General features: G+C 38.3%; 1 protein-coding gene across 1 annotated transcript in view; it reads right to left on the bottom strand.

Moving 5' to 3' along the window:
* MACIR (macrophage immunometabolism regulator) overlaps positions 1 to 27,740 on the bottom strand; it is a 245,103-nt gene that overhangs the window by 199,184 nt on the left and 18,179 nt on the right. The gene's annotated exons all lie outside the window — the stretch shown is intronic.

The following is a 27,740-nucleotide window of genomic DNA, read 5'->3' as shown; positions in this document are numbered from 1 at the left end:
ACAAAAGTTGAGGTTATGTCAAAAGGACACAAAAAGTCACCTGATAGAGTTCCCAACTGTGAAAGTTGGAACATTTTGAGCAACAAAATAAAGTAGTATTGGATTATAACCCACTGTATAACATAAATATACATGAATTCACACAGATATAAATAAATTATTGAATACATAAATAAATAGGTAGAAAAGACAAATCTTCCTTACAGAATTCCAAGTAGTACATGCAGATACACACCCCCTTCAAGAAGTGAAATTTAATTCCCACCTCATCCCCTTGAGTGTTGTCTGGACTTCGAGACTCCTTTCTGAAGAAAAGACCAGGGAAAGGAAAAATAGTACCTTTATAGTGGATGAGCCTGGCCGATATCATCACCTTGACCACGTGATGAAGGTTAACACCCCCAGCAGTGGCATGTGAATATCATGTTCCCCTGAAATGATATAACGAAAAGGGTACTTTGCCTCTAAGATATTCTTTCCAGAAACCCATAACCGTAGTATAGCCATGAAAAAAAGAAAACCAGACAAATCTAGATTTGAGATATTCTATAGGATATCTGTCCAGTATTCCTCAAGACTGTCAAGGTCTTGTGGGGGGAAAAAGTAAAGATTGAGAAACAGTCCAAGACCAGGAGAGACTAGGGAGAGAGGATGATGAAATACAATGTGGTTCCCTGTGCTGGATCCTGACACAGAAAGATGACATCAATGGGAAAACTGGTAAAATACAAATAAAGTCTAGAGTTTAGTTTTAAAGGAAAAATAAAAATTAAAAAAGCCTGTAAAGAATAGAAACTATATTCTGATATCTAACTTCGGGGAAAAAATTCTCACAACTCCCTAGAAGCAGGTAATTCATATTCTCAATACAGGAATGGCAAATGGGTCAATAACCTCATCAAATCCACAGAGGAAGTCTCTATTACAATTCAAAGTAACTTGTTGGGGCCCATGTTTGTGCAAAGTGTCCTTTAAATACAGTGATTTTGTGGATGTATTTGGGGACCTTATTTAGAAGGTCTACAGCTTGATAATAATTTTTTATTTGGAGTATCTGCATTCCTTGTAACACATAATTCCAACATGGAAGGCACTTATTCAATATGAGACAGGAAATATAAACTAAAGAGACCAGTTGTTTTATGGAATTTGTTCATGAGGAAGCCAAGGCTTAGTAGATGATGGTCTTGGTCATAGCACTGAACTCAGAGAAAAAGGTGGATCCCATCAATTCAGGACACAATGCCCTCGGAGTTAAATGACTACCTCACAGAGGGATTTTCATCTTTAAACTGACTCTTGTTGTCAATACTAATGCAAAATCACACCCAACACCTTGTATTTATGTGGTGCTTTACTTTTTAAAAGCAATAGTTCATTCCATAAACATGTAATGTGATCCTACAGTAACTGAGATATAAAGGAAAAATGGCATTAGAAGAATGTACAATGTAGTGGGGAAGATAAACATAAAAGTAGGCTAAATACATAATATTCTAATAAATAATTCTAAATAGAAAAGATGGGGATGCTACTAAATTTGTTATCTTATTAGAACCCTCCTGTAATTCCTTGAGATAAGTAAGGAAAGCATTGCTATCTGCATGTGATAGATGAGGAAACAGCCTCTCTGTTGAGTGAAGGGCTTTGCCTGAGGTCACGCAGCTGCTTGCTGGCATAGCTGGGGTCCTATGATCCCTCAGTCGGTGCTCTTTGTACTCTGTGGCACTGACCCAAATTACAACACAGTATTCTGGCACAGAATTGATCTGCTTCCATAATTGCTATACACTTGGTACAAAGAAGAAGTTACCTGTCAAAAGTTGGCCTGTTAAGAGCTTTCTCTGATGTGAATTCAAATCACATTTTGGAGGGCACATTTCAGATGGTATCTAAATAAGGCATCCTTGGGTTTTTGCATTTTCATTAAAAAAGGACTATTAAAAAAAGATAACTTGGAAAATTTGCCTCTCGTTCTGTGTACCTTAGAATCCTCTTGATAATTCTTGTAAAGATATATTAGAAAAATAACAAATTCCTTTCCATTCTCCCTTACACATGCCACAACCAGAAAGCCAATTCAGCTTTAAACTATGTTAAGAGGTATAATATTTACTCAAAAAAAAAAAAAACTTCAAGTTGAATTAATGGAAATCTAAAGCTATTCACATAATGTGCCCAATGTTAATACAGCTTTAACCCCTTTAAGGAAGATTGTCAAGAGGTACAAAACTTCCAAGAAAAAAATTAGTTAATGATTTAACAAAAAGAAAAAGTCATGTATAATCTTGTATAAGCATATCAGAAGAGAAAGTCTTATAAACTTAAACAAATCAGCAGAATAATACTCTTTCATTTCAGTGGTACTATAAGAAGCCACCAAATTTAGAAACTTTTCAAGGACTCTTTCAGGGAGGGAGCTACTAAAAAAAAAATGCAAGTACATTGTCTTTTGCTCAGATAATCCTTTACATTATTCAAGCTGCTGCCCTCTTTTTCTGGCCTTTTCCTTTTTTAATTCCTTAAATCTATCTTTCTCCTCCATCTAAAATCAGAGAGCATAATTAGAGGGCATGTGGCTCCACCTTTTATGGAAATATCTATACTCCTTATTTGCATGTGTTTGGACCCATTACCAGCTGTCCATAAAAGCAGCAGAGTGACCATTCCTCCTTGTTATCCAGGCAGATTCTGTTCAAAGCCAAAAAGATTAGAACAGCGCAAATGGTAGAAAATAGCTTTTTTTCTCTGAAAAATACAAGAGCAGTTTAAAGTGAATAGAAATCAGTGGATCAGTGAACTGGAAGGAAACGTTATTGCCTCTGAAATAGCCTTGCTCCACTCAACTTTGCATAACAATATTCGGTTTGCTATTATGCAGCACGACTTCCAGCCTGCTTCCCAGCCCAAATCAGGAAAAGTTCCCCCTCTCTACCGTTAGACTGGTGGGAATGAAATACACAATGTGACCAAACATAGTTAAACCTTTTAGAGAGGACATTTTTTTAATCCAAACAATTATTTCTGCTATTAACAGGTGTAAAATGTCTTCTAACAAGAAAGTGCAAAACAGCAAATGTGCTTTGGAAATATGCAGCGCAAGTCGCATATAAATAAGACATTCTAGGAGTCTATCTGCTTCAATTTTATAAAGCAGATGTCTGCTGTCCTAAGCAAACAGTTCAAGTTGTTTCCAAAATATGGAGGCAAAAAGCAATAGAGGTACCATTTACACACTCATTAGTAAGAGAGGAAATGCATCTGCTTTGGGAAATTGCTGCTCACTAAAAAGCAAGTTTCCCTAGCAACGGGTACATCACGAAACTCTTAGACCACTTCTAAGCTATGAGAGAAATTATAGGAAAACATATAAAAAGATTTTTATCAAATATATTTTACCTTTTCCATGGGAACATTTCCCCTAAATTTAGAAATACCTAGGGAACTCAAAACTTGCCATGCATTAAAAAAAAAAAAATAGATGTATCTAGAATCACCCCTCCCTTGTTAAGGGCAAATCTAAGGACAAAGAGAAGGAAAGCCATTCTATATCATCAGATAAGAGAGAAAGAAAGAGAGAGAGAGAGAGAGGGAGAGAGAGAGGGAGAGAGAGAGAAGTAAGAACAGGGAAATGGATAGGGAGAAGATTCACTACCAATGGCACCATCTCAGTATGGGGTAAGTTTGGATTGGTGACCTCTGACTCCATTCTTTTCTTTGTCATTAGCCAAAGGATTGTTACAATCAAAGAATTTCTAATTGGATGATAACAGAGTTGATAGGTAGAGGCTTTAATCCCATAATTCTGTTTATAGTTACTTGATTTCACTCCCTCCCCCAGCCTTACCCACAGCTGCCAGAAGTGACATCAACACAGGAGGTGGGCATCTCTTTTGTCATTCCTCCATTTAAAGCGTTCATTACTCAAAAAGGCATTTAGAATTCTCTCCAAGTTCATAAAAATCCAATAGGGAATATCTTAATTTTTCCAGAAAAAAAAAAAACTAAGTCTTTTTGCCATGAGTATTGAACTATGTCTAAAAATAAAGTGGAACATCTAAATTTGTCAGCATTTCTGGGTTGTTCTGATATGTATGTGCTGTTTTAACTGAAATATTACTTGTGAACATAGCATATTTATTTTCTCTCAGTGAATTGTTCCCTTGTAATACCATATTTGAATGTATTTAATTGCTGATACCTGTTTTAACACCATTAACAACAGCTTGTTTGAAATGTCTTTTAATCGTACCAAGTAACTGTTAGTACAGCTTATCTCTTTCTAAAGAATCATTTTCAGTCCTGGATATGAGGGAGCCAAGGTAGTAGGAGCAGTTTTCAACTCACCACTTTCACGGTACTCTGAGATAGAAACAAAGAAACAAAGCAACAAGTACATAGATGTAAATTCAAATGCACCATCTTACAAAAACCAAGAGGGTAGCAACAGAGAAAAAAATGGAGTTGGGATCTTCTCAGTGCCTATTCTGTGCCAAGCGTTGTACCTACATTCTCACTTTGGTCCTCACATCAACACCCTAAGGTATTATTAAAGGCATGCTTCAGATGAGGGTTTTGAAACTCAGAGATGAAGTAATTTGGGCACTATCACATATGAGTAATAGGAGAACTGAGATTCACATCCAAGTTTGCCTAAAACCAAAGCTTGTGCTCTTTCTGCCCCTCCAGTAGGAGGAGTGGTATTGGTCAGCTGTTCATTTGTTCACTTGAAGTTCTCCTCGGCAGGGGTCACAGATTGTTGAGGTTTTGTTCTCTTCAGACAAAACAGTTTTATTTAGAAATGTGAATTAACAGCCAAATTTAAAGCAAGAAGATTTCATATAAAGATTTGGGGCTTCTCCTTAAAAATAGAAGCATCAAAAGATATGACAGCATCAGGAATCCCTCATGGCAACTGACAACTAGAGCTGGGGAATGGCTGTGCTCTTTCTTCAGGGTTGATTGTCTCCAGGACACCCCAGCCTGTCACACACAGTTAAGTGCCTGGCTCTGATGAGCATCTGAGTTTGCCATCTCTGGATGAATGGTATCAAGTAGAGTCACCTAACATTCACTGAACATTATCTACAAGCAAGGCCAGTGCCTTACAACTTGGAAACAAGTGCAGGGGGTAATGGCTGGGAGCTGTAAGACAGAATGAAGGAAATGGGACTGAAGTGAATTCATTAAGACTTGGTCATATTCTAACCAAGGGAGAGAATGGGTCAAGATGTTTGAAAAGTAGTCATAAAAAAATTAAAAACCTGTCCTCAGCTGAGTAATGATCTTCCATGAATTTAACTAAGATGATTAAGAAGAACAGGGATCCAAGAATCCAAAAACTAGAATTCTCATCTTCATTCAGTTACTAACTCACTTTTCAATCTGTAAGTAGCCCGAAGCCTAGATTGGCTTCAGGTCCCATATCTGCACATGGAGATAACTGGACTATTATGTGAGCAGCAGCTATGTAGATAAATAAAGGAATAAAGGAAGACAGTGGTGGGGGACTCGGTCTAAGCATAGGACACTAAAGTAAAGGGCAGCTGCTGTTCTACTCCAGACCATTGTCTCCTAGGAGAGTCTGGGCTTAGGGTTGTCAGATCATCCCACTTTGCCAGAGTAGCCAGAAATATGTGTGAGTCTGTATGTGTGTGTTTTAATTTGAAATGTCTGACTTTTAAAAATATTATTGACTAATTCAAAATTTTAAAAACACCACGTAAGCCAACCTTGGACAGTGAAGCAAAATACCTCTGGACTACCCTGGCCCTCAGGCCCTCCGTTTTCTGCCATTCTATTTAGCATTAGGATTCTGTGATTTTAAGGACTGAGGAGATATGATCATCTTTGAGAAGAAGAGAGGGGTGTCGATGGGTATATTTTCAGTGGAAAAGCTCAAAAAGATTAGCATTCGCTAAGTGGCCCATTTTGCCATCCTCCTCTGAATTTCGCATTTCGTGAACACGAAGCAGGACACGTGGGCAGAGGCACTGTGTGAGCTTCACTCAGCGGAGACTGTGTGAGGAGAAGCTGCTGGAGAGGAGAAAAGGCAGCAGAAGGTGGAACTACTCTCCAGGGAAGGATGAGAATTACACCCATTTCGAGGGAAGCCAAAAAAGGAAGTAGGTAAGAACATTTTAAAAACATGTACTATGTGCTAGGTGCTTCCGATATCTCATTTAGCCCCTAAATCTTTTAAGGTGGATGCTGGTATTACCCATCATTATAGCGACAACAATGTACTGTGCGTTTTTCATGTACCAAGCATGGTACAAAGTGACTTAATTTATGTCTTGTCTCAGCAGCGCTGCGAGAGAGATTCTTTTATGGCCAATATACAGATGAGAAAATTAAGACAAGAGAGACTCAGCAATTTGGCCCCAAATCCTCAGGTAATTAATTAGCAGTGTTGAGGTAGGAGATAGATGGGCCCCTGGGCTGGACAGCTGGTGTCTGTCAAGTGGAGTAAAACTGAAGCTGTGTTCTCACCCAGACACTCCAAGACAAAGCTAGTGGCAGAAGCTGAGCTCTGCTCAAGGAAAGAGAGAAGATGACCACTCCTGAGGTCAAGGAAAACTTCCCTGTCTGCACATGCGCAGGAAGGCTCCTTGGGGGTCAAAAAGGGAGGGGGCGCCACCCCATAATAAGTGTGGACATACCCCAGCAAAAATTTGCGCGTGCATGTTGGGGAGGATCCTCGGGCAGGTCAGATGTGGGAAAAAAGAAACAAGATAACTGGCCAAAGTAAACAAAGACCCGGAAGGACTGTCCTATGTAAGTGATTTAAATCACCTCTTTACTGAGCTCCTCCTTCAGGACGCCCACACTCCTCTCCCGGTGTGTATCTCTGCCTAGTTTCTGACTTACTGAGCTCCTCAGTAGAGAGGACGCCCACACCCTTTCTCTCTGGGTGTGTATCTCTGCCTAGCTTCAGTCTTAAACTGTTTCTCTGTGTGCTCTCCCATACATTGTGCTGTGTCTCTAATAATAAACTTTGCACCTGTTTTTACAGTTTTTGCCTCCTTGAAACATTCTTGCTTTCAAATGGGGGAAAGAGCCAGGGCCACTTTGCTTCTAGCCTCCAGCCCCTGGCGGTCTAGTGGCTAAGATTCCTGCTTTTTATCCAGGCTATCCAGGTTCAATTCTTGGCCAGGGAACTAAGATCTCTCTTCAGGACCACTCACTGCTGTCTCTCTGAGATCAGTGGGATTCAAACTGAGGTCTCTGTCTACACAGCACTCACTCATCACACTTTTCTTCTTCTCTAAAAAGTCAGGGGACTGGTTCAAGATCCCATTACCAGAAAGCAAGAGTAGAATGGATATTCCATCACAACTTGGAGTCCTCAGAGCCTCTGGTTTCTTGTCCTACTTTTTATCCCCCAGTAGCACCATGCCAGACTACCTATCCCCAGGGGATGATGCACTTGAAAACTGTCCCCCTGAATTTTTCTTGAATTCACAAACTTCTATCCTTTAGTTTCCAGTTATCCTTCTGTGCTTTATGTTTCTGGAACATAGTGTACATAATCCCTGGCTCACTCAGAGAGTGAAAGCAACACTGGGCTAAGATAATTAGATAATGTTTAATAATCATTATTTTTCCTTCCCCAGTGAGGCAAAAATATTGGAGAGTGTGAATGACACAGTACTTAATTTTAAAAACCAAACAAATGTCGAACATCTGAAAAAACGTGCTAGTGCATAGAATATATTTTCTATTCAATTTGCCACTTGCTTCCAGTGTGAGAAAAATATTAGACATTATTTCTGAATACATACAAATGCAAAAACAAGCTAAGTATAGAAACTGTTTTGATCTAGGTAGATCACACACCAACACAAACACCAACAAGCACATACTATGTGCCAGGTGCTATGCTAGGCACTTTACTTGTATTATCTCATTTCATCCTCACCACAGCCCAAATTTTCAGATGCACACTCTGAGGTACAAAAAGGCTAAAGAACATGCTCAAAATGACACAGTTAGTAAGTGGTGGATCCAGCTTTTAAGCTCAGGCCTGTGCTCCCAACACCTTAACAGCCTCTCAAAATTGTCAAGTGACAGAAAGCATGTCTAATTTGGCCAGGTACATCATGATTCCAAGAGGGTGCTTGGAATTGCACATTTAATAAAGTGCTAAGTAAATGGATATACTCACAAACCAAGATAGGTACTTACTTATATGAGGCAGAATCACACAGTGTCTGCTTAATAAATGTCTGATGAATGCATATTGTATCTTTTAAAATTTATTTATTTATTCATTCAACAAATGTTTATGTGGTGCACCAGGCACTGTTCTAGGCAATGGAGATACAGTGCTGAGCAAAACAGACGAATCCCTACCTTCATGGAGTTTACATTCTGATAGAAATAGAAAATAAACAGAATAAGTTAGATATTTAATATGTTAGATACACAAAAAAACTGAGAGAAAAAAATAAAGCAAAGCAAGTGTACTGGGACAGTTGGAAGCGGTTTTACAGTTTTAGATATCCCTGATATCTAAAAGGGAGGGTATCCCTGCTATAAAGGGTCAGTGCTTTTATTTATTTTTATTTTTTTATTTTTTAATTGAACTATAGTTGATTTACAATGTTGTGTTAGTTTCTGGTGTACAGTGAAGTGATTCAGATATATATAGGTATTCTTTTTCATATTCTTTTCCATTATGGTTTACTAGAGGATATTGAATATAGTTCCCTGTGCTATACAGTAGGACCTTGTTGTTTATTTTATATATAGTATTTAATAGTTTGTATCTGCTAATCCCAAACTCCTAATTTATCCCTCCCCCACCCCCTTTCCCCTTTGGTAGCCATAAGTCTCTTTTCTATGTCTGTGAGTCTGTTTCTGTTTTGTAAAAAAGTTCATTTGCATCATATTTTAGATTCCACATATAAGTATTATCATATGGTATTTGTTTTTCTCTTTCCGACTTACTTCACTTGGTATGATAATCTCTAGGTCCATCCACGTTACTGCAAATAGCATTAATTAATTCTTTTTTACAGCTGAGTAGTATTCCATTGTATATATATTTATATATATGTACACCACATCCTTATCCATTCATCTGTCAGTGGACATTTAGGTTGTTTCCATATACTGGCTATTGTAAATAATGTTGCTTTGATCATCGGGGTGCATGTATGCTTTCAAATTAGTGTTTTCTCCAGATATATGCCCAGGAGTGGGATTGCTGGATAATACAGTAACTCTGTTTTTAGTTTTTTAAGGAATGTCCATACTTTTTTCCATAGTGGCTGCACCAATTTACATTCCCACCAACAGTGTGGAAGGGTTCCTTTTTCTTCACACCCTCTCCAGCACTTGTTATTTGTAGACATTTTTTGTTGTTGTGGCAAACTTTATTTATTTATTTATTTATATCTTTATTGGAGTATGATTGCTTTATGATGGTGTGTTAGTTTCTGCTGTATAACAAAGTGAATCAGCTATACCTATACATATATCCCCATATCCCCTCCCTCTTGTGTCTCCCTCCCACCCTCCCTATCCCACCCCTCTAGGTGGTCACAAAGCACCGAGCTGATCTCCCTGTGCTATGCAGCTGCTTCCCACTATGTATTTTACATTTGGTAGTGTATATATGTCCATGCCACTCTCTCACTTTGTCCCAGCTTACCCTTCCCCCTCCCCGTTTCCTCAAGTCCATTCTCTACGTCTGTGTCTTTATTCCTGTCCTGCCCGTAGATTCTTCGTGACCATTTTTGTGTTTGTTTTTTTAGATTCCATATATATGTGTTAGCATATGGTATTTGTTTTTCCCTTTCTGACTCACTTCACTCTGTATGACAGACTCTAGGTCCATCCACCTCACTACAAATAACTCAATTTCGTTTCTTTTTATGGCTGAGTAATATTCCATTGTATATATGTGCCACATCTTCTTTATCCATTCATCTGTTGATGGACACTTAGGTTGCTTCCATGTCCTGGCTATTGTAAATAGAGCTGCAGTGAACATTGTGGTGCATGACTCTTTTTGAATTATGGTTTTCTCAGGGTATATGCCCAGTAGTGGGATTGCTGGGTCATATGGTAGTTCTATTTTTAGTTTTTTAAGGAACCTCCATACTGTTCTCCATAGTGGCTGTAACAATTTACATTCCCACCAACAGTGCAAGAGGGTTCCCTTTTCTCCACACCCTCTCCAGCATTAATTGTTTGTAGATTTTTTGATATGGTCATTCTGACCGGTGTTAGGTGATACCTCATGGTAGTTTTGACTTGCGTTTCTCTAATAATTAGTGATGTTGAGCATCTTTTCATGGGCCTCTTGGCCATCTGTATGTCTTCTTTGGAGAAATGTCTATTTAGGTCTACCCATTTTTTAACTGGGTTTTTTTTGTTATTGTTATTGAGTTGTATGAGCTGTATATTTTGGAAATTAATCCCTTGTCTGTAGCATAATTTGCAAATATTTTCTCCCAGTCCATAGGTTGTCTTTTCGTTTTGTTTATGGTTTCCTTTGCTGTGCAAAAGCTTGTAAGTTTGATTAGGTCCCATTTGTTTACTTTTGCTTTTATTTCTATTGCCTTGGGAGACTGAGTCAGTGCTTTTAAAATAGTGACCTTGGTAAATATTTTTAAACTTACTATTAAACATTTAAATTTTTAGTGCCCCTATATGTGTGGTAAATTCAGCCTAATAACATATTCAATTAATAATGTTGGGTATTTTTTATGTTATGTATGAGAGATGTGATTTTTCTAGACTCTTCCAGAATAAATTGTAGAAAATTATAAAGCATGATAGAAAAATAGGATAACTTACAAATCACTAAAGACAGGTCCAGATCATTATGTTTTGCTTATTTATATCTATGTCTGATGCATCAAAACTGGATGTATCTCCAAATCAACTCTAAATAAATAAGTAAAATGCCATCTGGAGCCTTCTTGAAAATAATCCACTCTTGCAGATTCCTGCTGTCCTTGTGTGACCCCTATGTAGTCTGAGTAGCGTTTGAGGGAGAGACTGTGTGACATGGTCTGTAACCCACACACAACCCTCCCTAGTGTCAGCAAAGCAAATCATGATGCAAAGTGCTTATGACCACCAAGCAGATAAAGCAGTTTTGATTTTTTTCATCTCTCTCTCTCTAATGTGAAGACTCACTAATGAAAAAACATCTAGTACTAAATTGAAATAATTTCACAATATCAAGGCCTTTGAAAGTGGATATTATGGAACTTGGCGTTAAAACTGAGGCTGTGATTATCACTCAAGACAAAACCATCTGTAGCGAATTCTATATGAATGATGAGAAAAAGCCCTATGCACCTTCTCAGGGTTCACCAGCCTTATGAGTACTTAGTACTGCGAAATTGCCCATTGGGCTTGGCAAACATGTTTAAAGGGTTTGTTTTTTTTTTTTCCCATTTTTATTATCATTTTATTTGACCAGAGAAACTTTTATCAAGCTTTCAGTCTGTGAATTTGTCTTCATTTGTTCATTGCTTCCTACAATATGTGTCCACTTCAAAATAAATAAATAGGGCTTCCCTGGTGGCGCAGTGGTTGAGAGTCTGCCTGCCGGTGCGGGGGACACGGGTTCGGGCCCTGGTCTGGGGAGATCCCACATGCCGCGGAGCAGCTGGGCCCGTGAGCCACAACTACTGAGCCTGCGCGTCTGGAGCCTGTGCTCCGCAACAGGAGAGACCGCGATAACGGGAGGCCCGCGCACCGCGATGAAGAGCGGCCCCCACCTGCTGCAACTAGAAAAGGCCCTTGCACAGAAACGGGGACCAAACACAGCCATAAATAAATAAATTAAAACAAAAAAATAATAATAAATAAATAAATAAATATTTGAAATTATTTTGTTTTCTAAAACCTACTAAGCATTAATGGTTTCTCCCTTTGTCATACATTTCAGTTATCTTTCTGATTTTAAGTTCATTTTCACACACAATATATGGTTGCATTCTAATAACTGAAATGTGCAATTTAGATATTTAAAAATATATCCCAAACTTAATTATCTGACCAGTAAGCCTTCTAAATCCATTTGAATAAAGATTGCATATTTAACCATTTAGGAAATCTACAAAATTCTTTATTTATTATTAGGCACATGGAGAACTACCCAAATGTATTAGAAGTGAGATCATTCAAGTACTTAGCCCTCACCACTTCAGCTCTACTCAAGATATTTCACTCCAGTTTCTAATAGTTAAATGTCACAGTTCCATGCCAAACACATCAAGGACTTTCCTGGCACCAGTGTGCCTACTTTAGAATGAGCGATATTTCAGAGTCATCAGAATTAATCACCCACTAAATTCAATTTAATAAGGCTGCATCATCCTCAGTGTTTCACCTTCATGCACAATTTATTATAATTTCATATGAAAAGCTAAAAGCTCAGAACACACATATACTCTCTTATTCCTAAAAAGAAAGCCCTTTTCTTGAGCAGTTTTAGACACTGGATAGCAATTCAGACTGTAATTGGGTGTCTTCTCAGATCATCTGACAGAGTTCACATTGAAAAAGAGATTAAAGACAAAATGTCAGGGTATTCCAATTGTGAGGAAATCCCTGCATTCTCCTTCAGCCTTCAGCCCTTCAGCACTGACAAGATGAGAAGTCTCAAACAAGGACTCCCAGGGCCTTTCTGAAAGCAGACACAGTCTCTAGCTGTCCTCAGGAGCTCCCTGTATACCTCGGAGCAAGGGAAGACATGACCACCTTATGTGATTTCAAATTAAGTCTGGAAATGCACCTAATCTGCATGTGTGTCTTTTCTTAACTTTTATTTTTTATTACTTTCTTCTGTTTTACAAGAAGGAAAAACAACAGACACCAGAGTACACACAAAAATTGAGAAATTCTTTATTTAAATTAATAAAGTAGTGTGTATCTCTTATTCCCATATTCCTGATTTGTCCCTCCCTTATTCCCTCTCCCCTTTGGTAACCATAAGTTTGTTTTCTATGTCTGTGAGTCTGTTTTTGTTTTGAATATAGATACATAAATAGATAAGCAACAAGGATTTACTGTATAGCACAGGGAATTATACCCAATATCTTGTAATAACCTATAATGGAATATATTCTGCAAAAAACAATGAATAACTATGCTACATACCTGAAACTAACACAATATTATAAATCAACTATACTCCAATAAAAAAGAAAAGAGAAGAGAAAAGAAAGAAGTAAACTATAAGTAGAGACTGTCAAAAAAATCTATATTGGAAACATTAACAAGGATGTAACATCTTTTGTTGGTCTCTAGGTAAAATGGCGCATCCCAGGTTATTTTAAATTCAGGATAATGGCTACCTTGAGACTTCATAGGAAGGTGCTAGTTAGATGTAGGTAATTCAGATACAAAACTCCTATATTTAAAAAACAGGAACTTTGGGACTTCCCTGGTGGTGCAGTGGTTAAGAATCCGCCTGCCAATGCAGGGGGCATGGGTTCGATCCCTGGTTGGGGAAATAAGATCCCACATGCCACGGCGCAACTAAGCCCGTGCACCACAACTCCTGAGTCTGCGCTCTAGAGCCCGTGAGCCACAAATACTGAGCCCACGTGCCACAACTACTGAAGCCCACGCACCTAGAGCCTGTGCTCCGCAACAAGAGAAGTCATCGCAATGAGAAGCCCGTGCACCGCAATGAAAAGTAGCCCCCCGCCGACTCGCCGCAACTAGAGGAAGCCTGTGCACAGCAACAAAGACCCAACGCAGCCAAAAATAAAAAATAAATAAATAAATTTATTTAAATAAATAATTAATTAATTTAAAAAAAATTTTAAATAGGAACTTTAAGGATGGCGGGGGGTGGGAACTGAATCTTCTCCACGCTGACCTAATTCATTAGGTCGGTCACTTGTTACCAACTAGATATGCAGGTTGTGTGCTCATCTTAAAAAAGGGCTATGTTTCCACTGGAAAAGCAGACACCAACCACAAGAGTGTCATTTTCCCGACAGTACCAGTGTGCAAACAGGTATCTATAACGGGCAAGGCAGCGGGCGCCACAGCACACCAGAGGTTTCCAGCAGTGCTGACACGCTGTTGCGGTACTCGCCCTAGTCTTACACATTGAACAATAACTCAAATCCATCACAAGATCACTTGTCATTCCTCCTCGGTTAAATGGGTCTTTATTTTTAGAGAACAATGGGAATTAAAGGAAACTGGAGGCCTTACATCACAGAACTATAAATAGTTGCTGTTAAATGCAGCCTCATGTTTTTGTTTTTCAATTTTAAAATGAAGTTGATATTTGAGAGGGATTATTCATCTGCTGAACAGTTTATCATGCCCCGGTGATGTCATCTTATCTAGGTGATTAAGGACCTATTTAGTTTTTCAATCAGACAAATCACTAGCTCTCAACAGGAATTTTAATCAGAAGGATTGCTTGCTGTGCTGAGATTGTCCCCAGCGAACACAATGTTACTGACCTTTCCTCCACAGGAAATTTAAATTTGCATCATTTGGCTGGTTAGGATTTCTGCCATTTCCCTGTGGATCAAGATTAGAGATGAACTTTCAGGTTCAGTCATACATTAAAAACACAAACATAAGCTGTGAAAAGCCAGAAGCAGAATGATGTCTTTCCCCTGATGCAAAGGTCACTGCTGTTTTTTTCTCATTCATTCCAGCTGACCACAGGCTTCTACACCTACTGCCCCCACTTAGGGAACTCAAATTGGAAAACAGCCATACTTATAGGCCCTCAGCATGTTCACTGCATTAAGATTATCTACCACGTTTAACTTTGCTCTCTCATTTGTATGTTAAAGGAAAAATTACTTTCCTTGTGACAAACTAGACCTAACAGGACATTTTTTTAAAGTGTGTAAATGAGGTTATATATATTATTAGAATAATTCTGTTTTGGTCTAGAAAGTTCCTGCCTTGTACCACCAAGGGAAAAAAGAAAAAAGTCCCAAGTAAACATTCCCTGGAGAATCCTGCTACTCTCAAAATGAGCAATTTCAGGGCGCAAACTCATAAAACTGCTGTGACATCACGTTTTTAATTAAGTAAAACTTGTTTAGGGAATCACACAGAAAACACATCCCCGACCCCAACAGAGTCAATAAAAAGTAACTTAGGAAAGCTAGTTACCATGATCTCCAGTTTTAAATTTGCAATTGTTTTCATATTTCCAAAAGTGAATTCATAGATTTATATAATTACAAAACACTGCAATCTCTTAGGATCCTATACAACATTCACTTAATGATTTAGGACTAAGAGAGAAAAGGTTAAAAAGTCTTACCCTAGAATTATACTAAAACTGAAGCTGATTTAATAACCAAAAAAAGGACTCAGGACGAAAGCTTTATTATACCTTATTTAAAAGTAATGTTGTTTGAAACCAAGGTAAGCCTACATTTATTTCTACCTCAACACTTAGCCTCTAAACAAATTTTCAATTTAATCTGTTTAGCTACACTACGATAACTGATTCCAAGAGAACATGCATTTAATTATCACTACATATCAGAAAACATTAAGAAAATATTTAAGAAGTGTAACCCATTATAACTAACCCATAAGTCTAAGCTTGGAAGCAATTTAGAAATGCCTTTTAAAAGTTTATCTATAAATTATGTAATTCCATTAATTTTGTAATCTGTATAAAAGATGCTTTGTGGTTTAGTCATGGAAGGGCAGGGTTTCTTTGTTTGTTCTTAAAGAAATTTAAATTAGTGGGCTAGAGCCTGTTTCATCTTAATAAACAGGTTTGATTATGCATTGTTTTTATGAATTGCTTTCACCATTAAAATGAAGCACACAAATGAGAAAGAGGAAAATCATTTCAGCAATCAGCTAGGAGCAAATGCACAACTGCTTGACACTCTTCCTAGGAACTTGATTCAGATTTGACATCAGCCGTATCACTTCTATTGCACAATATCAAATATAAAAGACATCTTGATAGGATAACTTCTTCATAACAGAAGAAAATGCCCCAAACTGTTCTTTTAAAATTTATTTTATTTATTTATTTTTGGCTGTGTTGGGTCTTCGTTGCTGCACACTGGCTTTCTCTAGTTGCAGTGAGCGGGGGTTACTCTTTGTTGCGGTGCGTGGACTTCTCATTGCGGTGGCTTCTCTTGTTGCAAAGCACGGGCTCTAGGGGCCCAGGCTTCAGTAGTGGTGGCTCGCGGGCTCTAGAGCGCAAGCTCAGTAGTTGTGGTGCACGGGCTTAGCTGCTTAGAGGCATGTGAGATATCTTCCCGGACAAGGGCTCGAACCCGTGTCCCCTGCATTGGCAGGCGGATTCTTAACCCCTGCACCACCAGGGAAGCCATCCCAAACTGTTTTTAAACTGAGTTTTCATGGTCTGTGACATGCCATGGCATTGCTTTAATTATAAAAAAAAGAAAATTAATAAAAGTCAATAAAAATGAATGACGCAAACATCCTTAATTACATTCCAAAGGCGAATAGATGTCTGTTTCTTTATCATAAGTTGGAAAAAAAATGAGTAACTATTGCACCATACACTGTGCTAAGTGATTACCTGGCTTACATCCTGCACAATAAATTTTTAAAAAGTGAGTCCCAAAGATAGCTCAAGGTCATAGAGCTTCAAGTGTCAGAGCCAGGGTTCAAGCCCAGAATACAAATCCAAATTCTGTCCAATTTCAAGGCCCATGTTCTTTCCATTGCATATTCTGCTGTTTGGTTTCAGATTGACCTGGCTCCTTACAGTTGTATAGCTTTCAATGGGATGACCAACCTTAGCAGCACTGTATAGATGAACTGCATGCAGAACAAAGATAACTGCTTCCCCAAATTCACCTTGCTCTTTCCCGGGAGGTTTCCTCAGACCGCCCTACCCTGGGAATTCTGGGTAGGACACTCTGGTCCCTCTCTAAGTGATTACAAGAAGTGCCCAAGCTAAACAGTGCATGCAAAGAGATTTTAAAGTCATTCCAGCGTAATTATCCTAATCAACAAAAACCAACTACAGCTCAATCAAACTTTAGAGAAGAAAAGCTTGTGTGGGAGTTAAATAAATTGAAGTGTAAGGTCAGGCTTTTATAAGGCGTTCCAGATTCTATCACCTTGCTCTAATTCTTGCATATTTCAGCAGTCACGTTTTTTGTGACTTCACAGAAATAACAAGACATTTTAAAACTCCCAAGATGGTTACAAAGTACTGTTAACACACACTGTGCATCCACATATAGCCCAGGGCGCTGAGAACATTGGGATAAACTTGGAAGTCTGCAATTGAAAAGTTATTTTTAAATATAAACCAGGTGATAATTAAAAAAGGGGGGGGAGGTGAGTGTAACTGAACCAACTTAGATTTTTTTCTCAGTTTCCATACTGTTTGCATTGCTCCTTTCATTTCTGACACTATCAATGTCATAAGGGTTTGAACAAATCTAGAGCAATTATTCGGAAACTCTCACATACAGGCTGACTTGATCATTCTGAGGTCTTTTATTCACATACTTCTTCAAACATTGAGTGAAATTATTTACTTGCAAAGATTTTTTATCTCTTTTTAGAAAAATAATTTCAAAGTTTCTTGACTAGTACATCAATAATAGCATATGACTATTATCAAGTTGTCAAACCGATGATAAAACTATCATGACAACCCAACTCCATGATACCTTTGGTTATATGTACACAAAACAAAGAGAATGGAATATTTAACTAAAAGAAAATTCATATTCTGAACATTAACTGTTATCCTTAAGAGCCACCTACTACCTAATTTGGTTCAAAGTCAAAGCATTGTGTGCACACAGTAGATTCTCAATATATAACTTACATAAACCTAAACACTCAATCTAGGAAATGGTCAGAGGAAATAAATATACTAACCCTGTAACAGTGACTGACTTCAAAACAAAACACTGATAGAATGAGTATGAGGCATGGCAAGTATGAGGCAAATATTGAGAAGGGGCAACAAGACTTCCCAGGTACACTGAATGCAGGCTGTGAATGGGAAGTTATTCATTAAATAGCCCACACAAAGAGGCGTGTTAGCACGAAGTTTTGATGGAAGAACCAACTGCACAGAGGGTTGTTATAAACTCTGATTGTGTGTCTAAATATGTATGAATGGAATACTAAAAGCCTTTAGGTAGAAAATGTTTTGAGAATTTCTGTAATTTCTAAAAGGTCCAATCACACACTCAGCAGAGCCCTCCTCCACCCCAATTTTCCATTGCTTCAGGGGTTTTTTATTAAAACTAGCAGCTACAGAGGAATAGTGAATGCAGATTTAAGCTAAACAGGCTATTTTGCCTTTTCCATTTGCAACCAAATAAAATTTTATTTTTTAATTTTTTGCCAGTTTGTCCATTTTTCAGATATATCACCAAGCCTCAAAGGTAAGAATTGATATCATTTTGAGTCTTTGTCACAGAATGAACAATTCTACAGTTGTGCATAAAAAAGACAAATTTGCTTTTACATCAGAAAGTACGAAAAAGTAAGCTGCACCAGTCATAAGAGATTTTTGGAAAAAAGATCAAAAGATGGCTAATATACTTCCATAAGAAAAATGAAGACAAGCTGAAGTCTCAACAGTCCTCGTCAAAGTCAGTTCGCACAGTGGCTAGATGACAAATAAGGGCATTGTTAGCAACTCAGGAAAACTCCAGTAGAAATAACTGAAAATTTCCCCTCTGGGTTCTCAGCTTACCGTAGGCAAACTAAAACAACCCTAAAAACAGAAATACACACTAGAAACAGCAACAGGCACTGGGATGACAGCCAAACAAGTCTAATGGAGAGATGTAAACATGCAGGTTATGGTACACGCAAATATTTTCTTCATTATAAGGAGAGTAAAGAAACAATGAAAATGGATCTCCTTTCTTATTAAGTAAAAGTAACATGTATGCTTTACAGGAAGTTAACTGGGCTGTAGCTAACTGTAGCAAAGTTAATTATAGCAAATACACTAGTCACGCTTATCCGCAGGATACGTTTCAAGATCACCAGTGGATGCCTGAAAACTTCGATAGTACCGGACCCTATATGTACTATATTTTTTCCTATACATACATAACTATGATAAAGTTTAATTTACAAACTAGGCATAAAAAGAGATTAACAATAACAACTAACAATAAAACAGAACAATTATAACAATATACGTAACAAAAGTTATGTGAATGGGGTCTCTCTCTCAAAATATCTTATTGTACAAATTTAATGCCTTTCCATCTTGACTAAGCACTTATCACGCAACTGTGACCATAACTTTTGCAGTGTGAGGTGTGACAGCAAAACCAGCAAGTTTCTTTCTCCTTCTTACAGTTTCACGGATAGAAGATTCATTCTTGCCGTAGATCTTAGCAACCCGAGCATATGATTTTTTTTTCTTTATTAAGTTGAGAACTTTCACCTTTTCACTTAAAGGAAGCACTTTACGGCCTCTCTTTGGCACATCTGAATTGCCAGCACTGCTACTTTTCCACTTTGGGACCATTATGAAGTAAAATAAATTACCTGAACACAGTGATACGTCCACCGTCGATCCCGTAACCAAGATGGCGGCTGAGCGACTAACGGGTACGTCAGATCTAGACAGCATGAGATTTCATCACGCTACTCAGAATAGCTGTGCAATCTTAAACATATGAATTATTTCTGGAATTTTCCATTTAATATTTTTGGATCTCATATCACCTCACACCAGTCAGAATGGCCATCATCAGAAAATCTACAAACAATAAATGCTGGAGAGGATGTGGAGAAAAGGGAACCCTCTTGCACTGTTGGTGGGAATGTAAATTGATACAGCCACTATGGAGAACAGTATGGAGGTTCCTTAAAAAACTAAAAATAGAACTACCATATGATGCAGCAATCCCACTACTGGGCATATACCCTGAGAAAACCATAATTCAAAAGGACATATGTACCCCAATGTTCATTGCAGCACTATTTACAATAGCCAGGACATGGAAGCAACCTAAATGCCCATCGACAGATGAATGGATAAAGAAGATGTAGTACATATAAACAATGGAATATTACTTGGCCATAAAAAGGAACGAAATTGGGTCATTGGTAGAGATGTGGATGGACCTAGAGTCTGTCATACAGAGTAAAGTAAGTCAGAAAGAGAAAAACAAACATCATATATTAATGCATATATGTGCAATCTAGAAAAATGGTACAGATGAACCTATTTGTAAAGCAGGAACAGAGACGTAGACATAAAGAATGGACATGAGGACAACGGGGGAAGGGGAGGGTGGGATGAACTGGGAGACTAGGTTTGACGTAAATACACTACCATGTGTAAAATAGATAGCTAGTGGGAACCTGCTGTAGAGCACAGGGAGCTCAGCTCAGTGCTCTGTGACGACCTAGATGGGTGGAATGCGGGGGCGGGGGTGGGAGGGAGGGGATACATGTATACATAAAGCTGATTCACTTCATTGTACAGCAGAAACTAACACAACATCATAAAGCAATTTTACTCCAATAAAAATAATAATAAAAATAGTATTTTCGGACCTCAGTTGACCTTGGGTAACTGAAAATGTGGGAAGGGAAACCGTGGATGAGGGGGCAATGACTGTAGTTGTTTCTGGGGTACGTTACACTGTATAGTTTGATGAGAGCAGGACGGTGGTAAAGATGGAGAGAATAGTGTAGGTTACCTGGAGGAAGCGCTATGGACCACACCTAAGTCCGTGCCTTGAGCTGGAGCAGCCTGGGTGTAGAGAGGGTAGGGGTCAACTCTGGCTCTTAGAAGTTTCAGCAACACAGGGAAAAGAGGGCAAGGAGCTGGAGAGGGAGACGAGTGGGAGGAAGAAGTCACCTTCTAGACACTTTGTCATTGTTGCCAAAGTTCCTGACAACAAAGTGTATCAGAACACAGTCTCTGACTCTACTCTTTTTTTTTTTTTTTTTTTTCAGGATAGGATAGGACACTAATCATATGAATAATTTAGCTGTCAGCACAAGAGAAATCGACCACTGGGGAGACATATGCTGTAAGGGTGTCACACGCCAAAGAATGAAATTAGGAATCCTGCCAATCTTCTTTAAAAGAGATCTTCAAATTATCAGAGATGGCTGCCTGAAAGAACTGTGGGATGAGAAGTAGAAAGTTCTGCAGGGCAAAGCAGTATCATGCTCTTAAAAGACACGACTAAACAACCATCACCAAGAACACGACCTCACTCGAGGCACTAATAATGGATTCTGAAAATAGGATGTTAAGCAAATATTTCACCACATGGTTCAGAAGTCCCTAATCAAAAATATAACATGTGCACAAGAAAAGGTTCACAAACTTCAGAAACCTATCAAGACAGGTGGGTTCTCTTCTACTATTTTTGCTTTCCCAAATTGTATCAAGACCTCAAATTAGGAACTAGAAAGCAAATCCAAGAAATTGAGGAACGTACTGCATTGGATAGAAAATTACTAGCAAAAGAATGTAGAATAAGAATCAAAATAAAACTGTCCACAAATATTTTTAAATGGTCCTTATCTTTTAATCTTCCTAAATCTCAAGGCTATGTTCAAACATTTAATAAGATAAAATTCTAAGAAAATATTTTGACCTCAACAAGAAGAATTTTCAGGATATAATAGATGTGGCTATTTACTTCAGCGATTTTCAAACTCATGGTCATGAGTTAAAAAAAAAGTTTAAAAAAACTGAGTTGATATTTCCAATATAATGTTTACTTATTCATCTATTTCATGCATTTACTATTATACTGGCAAACTACATACATGATGTATACAACAAATAAAAAGGTTTTAAGGATAAAATTAAAAATATTTTAAAAGCAGTCTAATATTTTCTTCCCTCACCCAGGTGGATCGTGTTTGCACCGCTTGGGATGTTCACAGTTCAGAAAACGCAAATTTAGTTCATTAATTGGATGTGATGGGCAACATATATTCACCCATAACTTACACTCACACACGTTTGAGATTTTGCAATATTTTATCCAAAAAACTTGAATTTAAATGTAGTGCTTTTATACTACTATGTAGAACCTTTTTAAAGCAGTTGTGGGGTGAATGAAGATACAGCAAATCAGGGTTTCAAAGACTTTTTATTACTGCCGATGGCTGCACTTTACTCAGCAACTACTATGTGACAGGCATTTTATATTACATGTATTATATCTAATTCTCACAAGAACTATGAAGTAAAAATTATTTTTCCCATTTTATTTAAAAAAATGAAATTAATGATCAACCACATCCTGCAAATAAGTGGTAGAGCCAGGGTGGGTATCTTTAAAATCACAAAATCAAGATGATCACAATTACAGGACATTATGTGAAGGGCCAAGCATTTTAACTGTTTAGTATTTTCTTTGTTTACAGCTGGCTCCTTAAAGCAAAGAGAGGGGAACTGAGAAATAAGCTGTTAACTATTAAAAATTCTTTAGATTAAAAAAATAACCACTCCCAGACATTTCCACCTGCTTCTCTTCCCCTCCTTCAGCAAACAGTACTTTTAGGTCCTAGAAAGACACCTGCAGGAGAGATTTCTGGGAGTGGTTACAGCAGGTACATTTCTACTGATGCAGTTGCCCGAAACCTTAGAGCTTTGAGTATTGTTCCCCAAAACAACATCCTTTAATCTTAAAAGACAATTTTTTAAAATTTGTTTTTATTTATTTTTGGCCACGCACCTTGTGGGATCTTAGTTCCTCGATCAGGGATTGAACCCATGCCCTCAACAATGAAAGTGCAGAGTCCTAACCACTGGACCGCCAGGGAATCCCCTTAAAAGAGAATTTACTAAGGATAAGTTTTGGAGCTTGCAGAGCAGGGCATTCATTCTGTTCTGCACTGAAGAATAAGAGCAGGAGAGAGAAAGCCAGCTAGATTCCCTCCCCACTCTTCTTACCAGGCTGATTGTGCCGTAGGAGCATCTTGGACTTCCACTCAGGACACAGAGTTTCCAGCTATGCTCCCGAACAGGGCCTGAAACTGGCTACTTGGCACCAAAATGCTTATTCCTCGTCCAGACACAGATACAGCTAATATCTATGAAGCCTCCGGGCTGCCAAAGTCCCACAAAAGATGAGAAGGGTCCATGAGCCTGGAGAAGCTACTTTACACTAAAAAGTTGGTTGAATTAGGAGAAATGCTAACTGTAAAATGTTGTTTGCCAGTTTAAGTACCATGATTTGAAATTTCACTGCTAAATTCTTCACCAGAAAACATGGGTTAAACTACAGTAGTGATTCAGCATGATTTCCTTTGCTGGAGATTTTTGAAAAGATGTATGACTGCTTTCCATTCAGGCATTCTCTTCTGCCTGGGAAGTCCTCACCTCTCCTACCCACCTGGCAGATTTCTCTTCACTCTCCACACCCAAGCATGGCTTCCCTAGTGCAGCTTTCCCCACACGTAAGCTAGAATTAGGAACTTTCTCGTCTGTGTGCTCAAAAAAATCTTAAATCTGTATTTAATTAGAACCACTCATTTTAAGATGCAACTATTTGTTCTTGACTATGGCTTCTGTATTTACTCACCTTGTATTCCCATCACTTATTACTGTGCCTGGCACATAATATATCACAAAAAATATTTGGTGGATGAAGAAATAAAGGTTGAATCATGAATCTGAAGGAGCACTAATTCCTACAGATAAATTATAATAGATTCGTCTCAATGGTTCTATTTCAAACAAGGATTTGTTTGCTTTTATACACCTTATATAAAATCCAGAGGCTTCCCTGGTGGCGCAGTGGTTGAGAATCTGCCTGCCAATGCAGGGCACACGGGTTCGAGCCCTGGTCTGGGAAGATCCCACATGCCGCGGAGCAACTAGGCCCGTGAGCCACAACTACTGAGCCTGCGCGTCTGGAGTCTGTGCTCCGCAACAAGAGAGGCCGCGATGGTGAGAGGCCCGCGCACCGCAATGAAGAGTGGCCCCCGCTTGCCGCAACTAGAGAAAGCCCTTGCACAGAAACGAAGACCCAACACAGCCAAAAATAAATACAAAAATAAATAAATAAATAAGACCCGGCACAACCAAATAAATAAATATTTTAAAAATAATAATAAATAAAAAAATAAAATCCACCATAGTTCTTTGAACATTCTCTTTGTAGCCTTATAAGATCACTATATCTGGTTGTCAACATACAAAGGAACCCTCTCTCATTACTAGTCACACCACAAGTCTAGCCTAACACAAATGAGATAGCTCTTAAAACTTTTCTATTCACAAATTAGGAACCATTATCATCTGCAGCATTTCCTATAATTTCTAAACAGAGTGACCCGGCCCAGTGGGGAAAGTCATGTTTTCAATTGTTTATTCTCTGGCATCTCTATTCTAGTCAAAAAGTTCCTCAAAAAAAAAAAAAGAGGAAAATTTTAAAGAAAATCTGAAGGAAAAATACACAATCTCACCTATTTACTTTGAACGCTTGATCTAGCAAGCATTTAAGAAATGAATATCTGGTGAAAAAAAAGTAGTTAGGCAATGTTATACCAAACGTAATGTGTGCTCTTGCCCTTAAAAAAAAAAAGAGTCAGTCTGTCACGTTTAGAGAATATCTTTCTGAACCATGAGTGGATTACCTTATGTGGCCTTCCAGAAAACAGTATTCACTCCTATAAATACCTAATCCCTTAAACATTTCCCCCATAACTGCATTAATTTCTCATTAGATGAGCATGTCACTAAACATATATGTGAAACATAAGAATAACAAAACTCAAACTTTATAAATATTAGAAAGTAAAATACAGAAATCTACCAACAAATGCAGGGTTCTAGGTGGTCATTTCAAAAACAATCTGTATTAGGAAACTTCCTGAGCAAAACACTTACCATATAGTAGTTTCATTTCTTACACAAACTACATCAAGAATACACATTTTTAAATGTACTTCAGACCCTAAATAATTAAAGCAAACCTCTCAGTCACCGACCCCCCACCCCCCAACCCCAGGATAAAGGGCAATGTAAGAGAAACCAAATCACTAAAATATCCATTTATTCTCTCATAGGTTTCACCTCCCCTGTCCCCAACTCCAATATTTCAGTTCTTTAACTACCCCACCACCTTAACTCTTCTCTTCTAGAAAGTGGGTCAGTCCATCTTAGCAGGCCACCTGGAAGAAAGGTGGAGGTAACCACTGAACGTTACTGGCATGCCCTGATCCTTCTCAGATTCAATTATTTTAAGATCTTGCCTTCCCCATATTTTTCATCTCCCCAAACTTCCCCATCAAGTCACTTTTTTTCACTTTCTACACAGACAGCAATGTTAAGTGAGCACATTCAGTATATAGGCCAAGCTACTGACAGAAAAATGAATAAGATAGTTCTTTCTCAGATTTCAGTCCCGTAGGATTTAAGCTCCTCTCTTAAATTAATACTTATTCTCCAAACCCTCACTTGGCATACATCTTATGCTACCTTGCCCTACCTCTCCCAATAACAGGCATGTCCTTGAAGGTGAAATCCATCTTAATCTCTTTTGTCCCCAGAATGCCTGCATATTCTCAGTAGGCACCTTATGAATTCTCCTCTGTTGTCTGGTTAGAAGACTGGGCCCAGAATGGTCTCCTCAAAAACATTCAGACCATTTTTAAATTCACACTGTAACCCATTGCAGAGGGTGTGGTGGGCAAACAGGTTTTATCTCCACTGTAATGTTGATCAATTCACTAGCAGCTGCCTAAAGTGCTGGGTTAAGAAAGATAGTAAGGTCACATTTGGACTCAGAGAGAGAATGTACACTGATACTAATAATGGATTAGTGATGTCTGCCACATGCATGGTGGTATGCATGAGGTGGTATATTTGCCACCTCAACTCTAAACCCTGAGCCAAAATCTGAATTTCATTAAGTTCAAGAACTTCTGACTGCCTAAGTTCCTTTCCCTAACTGAAGCATTAGACCAGGCACGGAGGGTTCAAGGTCTTCCAAATATATATTTCCATGTATAATCCTTTTACGTAAAAGTTTGGTGAAGAATACTCTTCCTGGTGAATTAGACTTAAAGGTCAACATCATGGACCCAGTGTTCCCCTCCCTCTTTGCACCGGCACACAGTTAGAACCCTTTCTCGAGCATTCGGTAGCAACTTTTAAAGTGCCGCTAAACTTTTCCACAAAATCAAAAGCATCGAAGCTCTCTATTCCAGAAGCAACCCCAGCCAGGATCACTTAAGGATTCCACTGTCTGTGCAGCAACTCTTTCATTCCAGTAGATGTTGCGTTCTTCTGTTTAAAGAGTTCCCTTTTCTCATCCTGTGCTCTCCGATAAATCTGTACATCAAAGACAACCCCAAGATCGGGGTGACAACATTTAGGAGATCTGGTTTCAGATCTTTCCTCTGAAATAATTTAACAAAACCTGACACAAAGTCATTTTACCATGGCGAGAATACAAATTCAACATTTTCCCCCCAACTAAAGAAGTGACCTGTGAGCCCAGCAAACTCAAAATAACAAATCAAACCCATTCTTATTTTGTTTCTAGTAGTGTTCTCGTCAGCCAGAAAAATCCTTAATTTTTTTCTAATGTAGTGCATCACAAGAACCATTTCATAATTCTAAAACACACTACAAAGTAGAAGGTGCATCCTTAAGGGCTGACAACCTCCACTTCTAGCTTTATAATCATATTTATTATATTTCCAAGGCAATCTTCCTCATTCATTTCCATTACCCTAATTCAATTACATTGTTTAAAAAGGCAATTCTACTTAATACTTGCTGTCCTCTCTGCATTACAGTGACGTACATCCTTGCTCTCTCTCCACTCCAACTCTTCTAGAGCATTTACGCCATTTATGCTTGACAGTCTTGTCTCCTCCCTTCCATGTCTGAGAACAAACCACTTAGGCCACAGTCATTTCAAAGTTCCCTTAAAAAAATTTTAACGGCTATAATGGAATAAAAGCCCTTCCAAGACAAAAGTATGTTAGAATGAGAAAATTAGTAAACATAGGTTGCTTTTCCCAAGATCTCAAGTAATATTTTCTTCAGTGAAAGGCCGATTTGCCTTTAAAAGTTCACTTAGAATCTTCTAAAAGCTCCCACACCTCAAATATTGAAATCATTTAAATAAATATCTCAGGGAAGGAAAAGACACAGCGAGCCACACTTGGGCATTAAAGGGCACACGGGGCGATGGAGAGGACTCAATGGGTCTCAACAGTAGCCTAGCTGAGCCAGAGGCAGGAAGACATGGGGGTTCTGAACAGGTTTACATTTTAATCCGTCCCCATAGTCTTTTCTTCCCTGACTGCCGACGCTGGGAGCCCTGGAACCAGAAGTACAAATGCAGCAAAAGTCGAAGAGCAAAAGAAGCTCACCTGAGACTGAGGCAAGGACTGAACTCTATTACTACGTTAATGCATCAGCTGAGCCTCTAAAACATGGTATTTTTGCCAAAAAAAAAATAATTAAAAGTTATGTGATACTGCAATGTATTTTAAGATAATATCAGCAGGTATATGATGGACAAAAGTATGCCCTGTTTAGTACAGAATATCAAATTGAATGAAAATGGAGGGAAAAAGAATTTAAAAATAGAAACCATATTAAAAGGCTAAAGAAAATGTGATTTTTTTTCCCCCCAGCTTAGAGATCCTCCCTAACCTTTTTTCTTGATAGGATACTACTACCTACTACTGGAGCATATGCACAAAGTGTAGGGAAAGCAAGACTGAGCTTGTGAAGGGGCTCTGCAAACACATTCTGAAAACCACTGACCTTGAGTTTCGAAACTTTCTTT

The sequence above is a fragment of the Balaenoptera ricei genome, chromosome 3 (genome assembly GCF_028023285.1).
Source record: "Balaenoptera ricei isolate mBalRic1 chromosome 3, mBalRic1.hap2, whole genome shotgun sequence".
NCBI lineage: Eukaryota > Metazoa > Chordata > Mammalia > Artiodactyla > Balaenopteridae > Balaenoptera > Balaenoptera ricei.
Note: the sequence above shows the minus strand (reverse complement) of the source record. Positions and strands in the feature narration are given on the sequence as shown.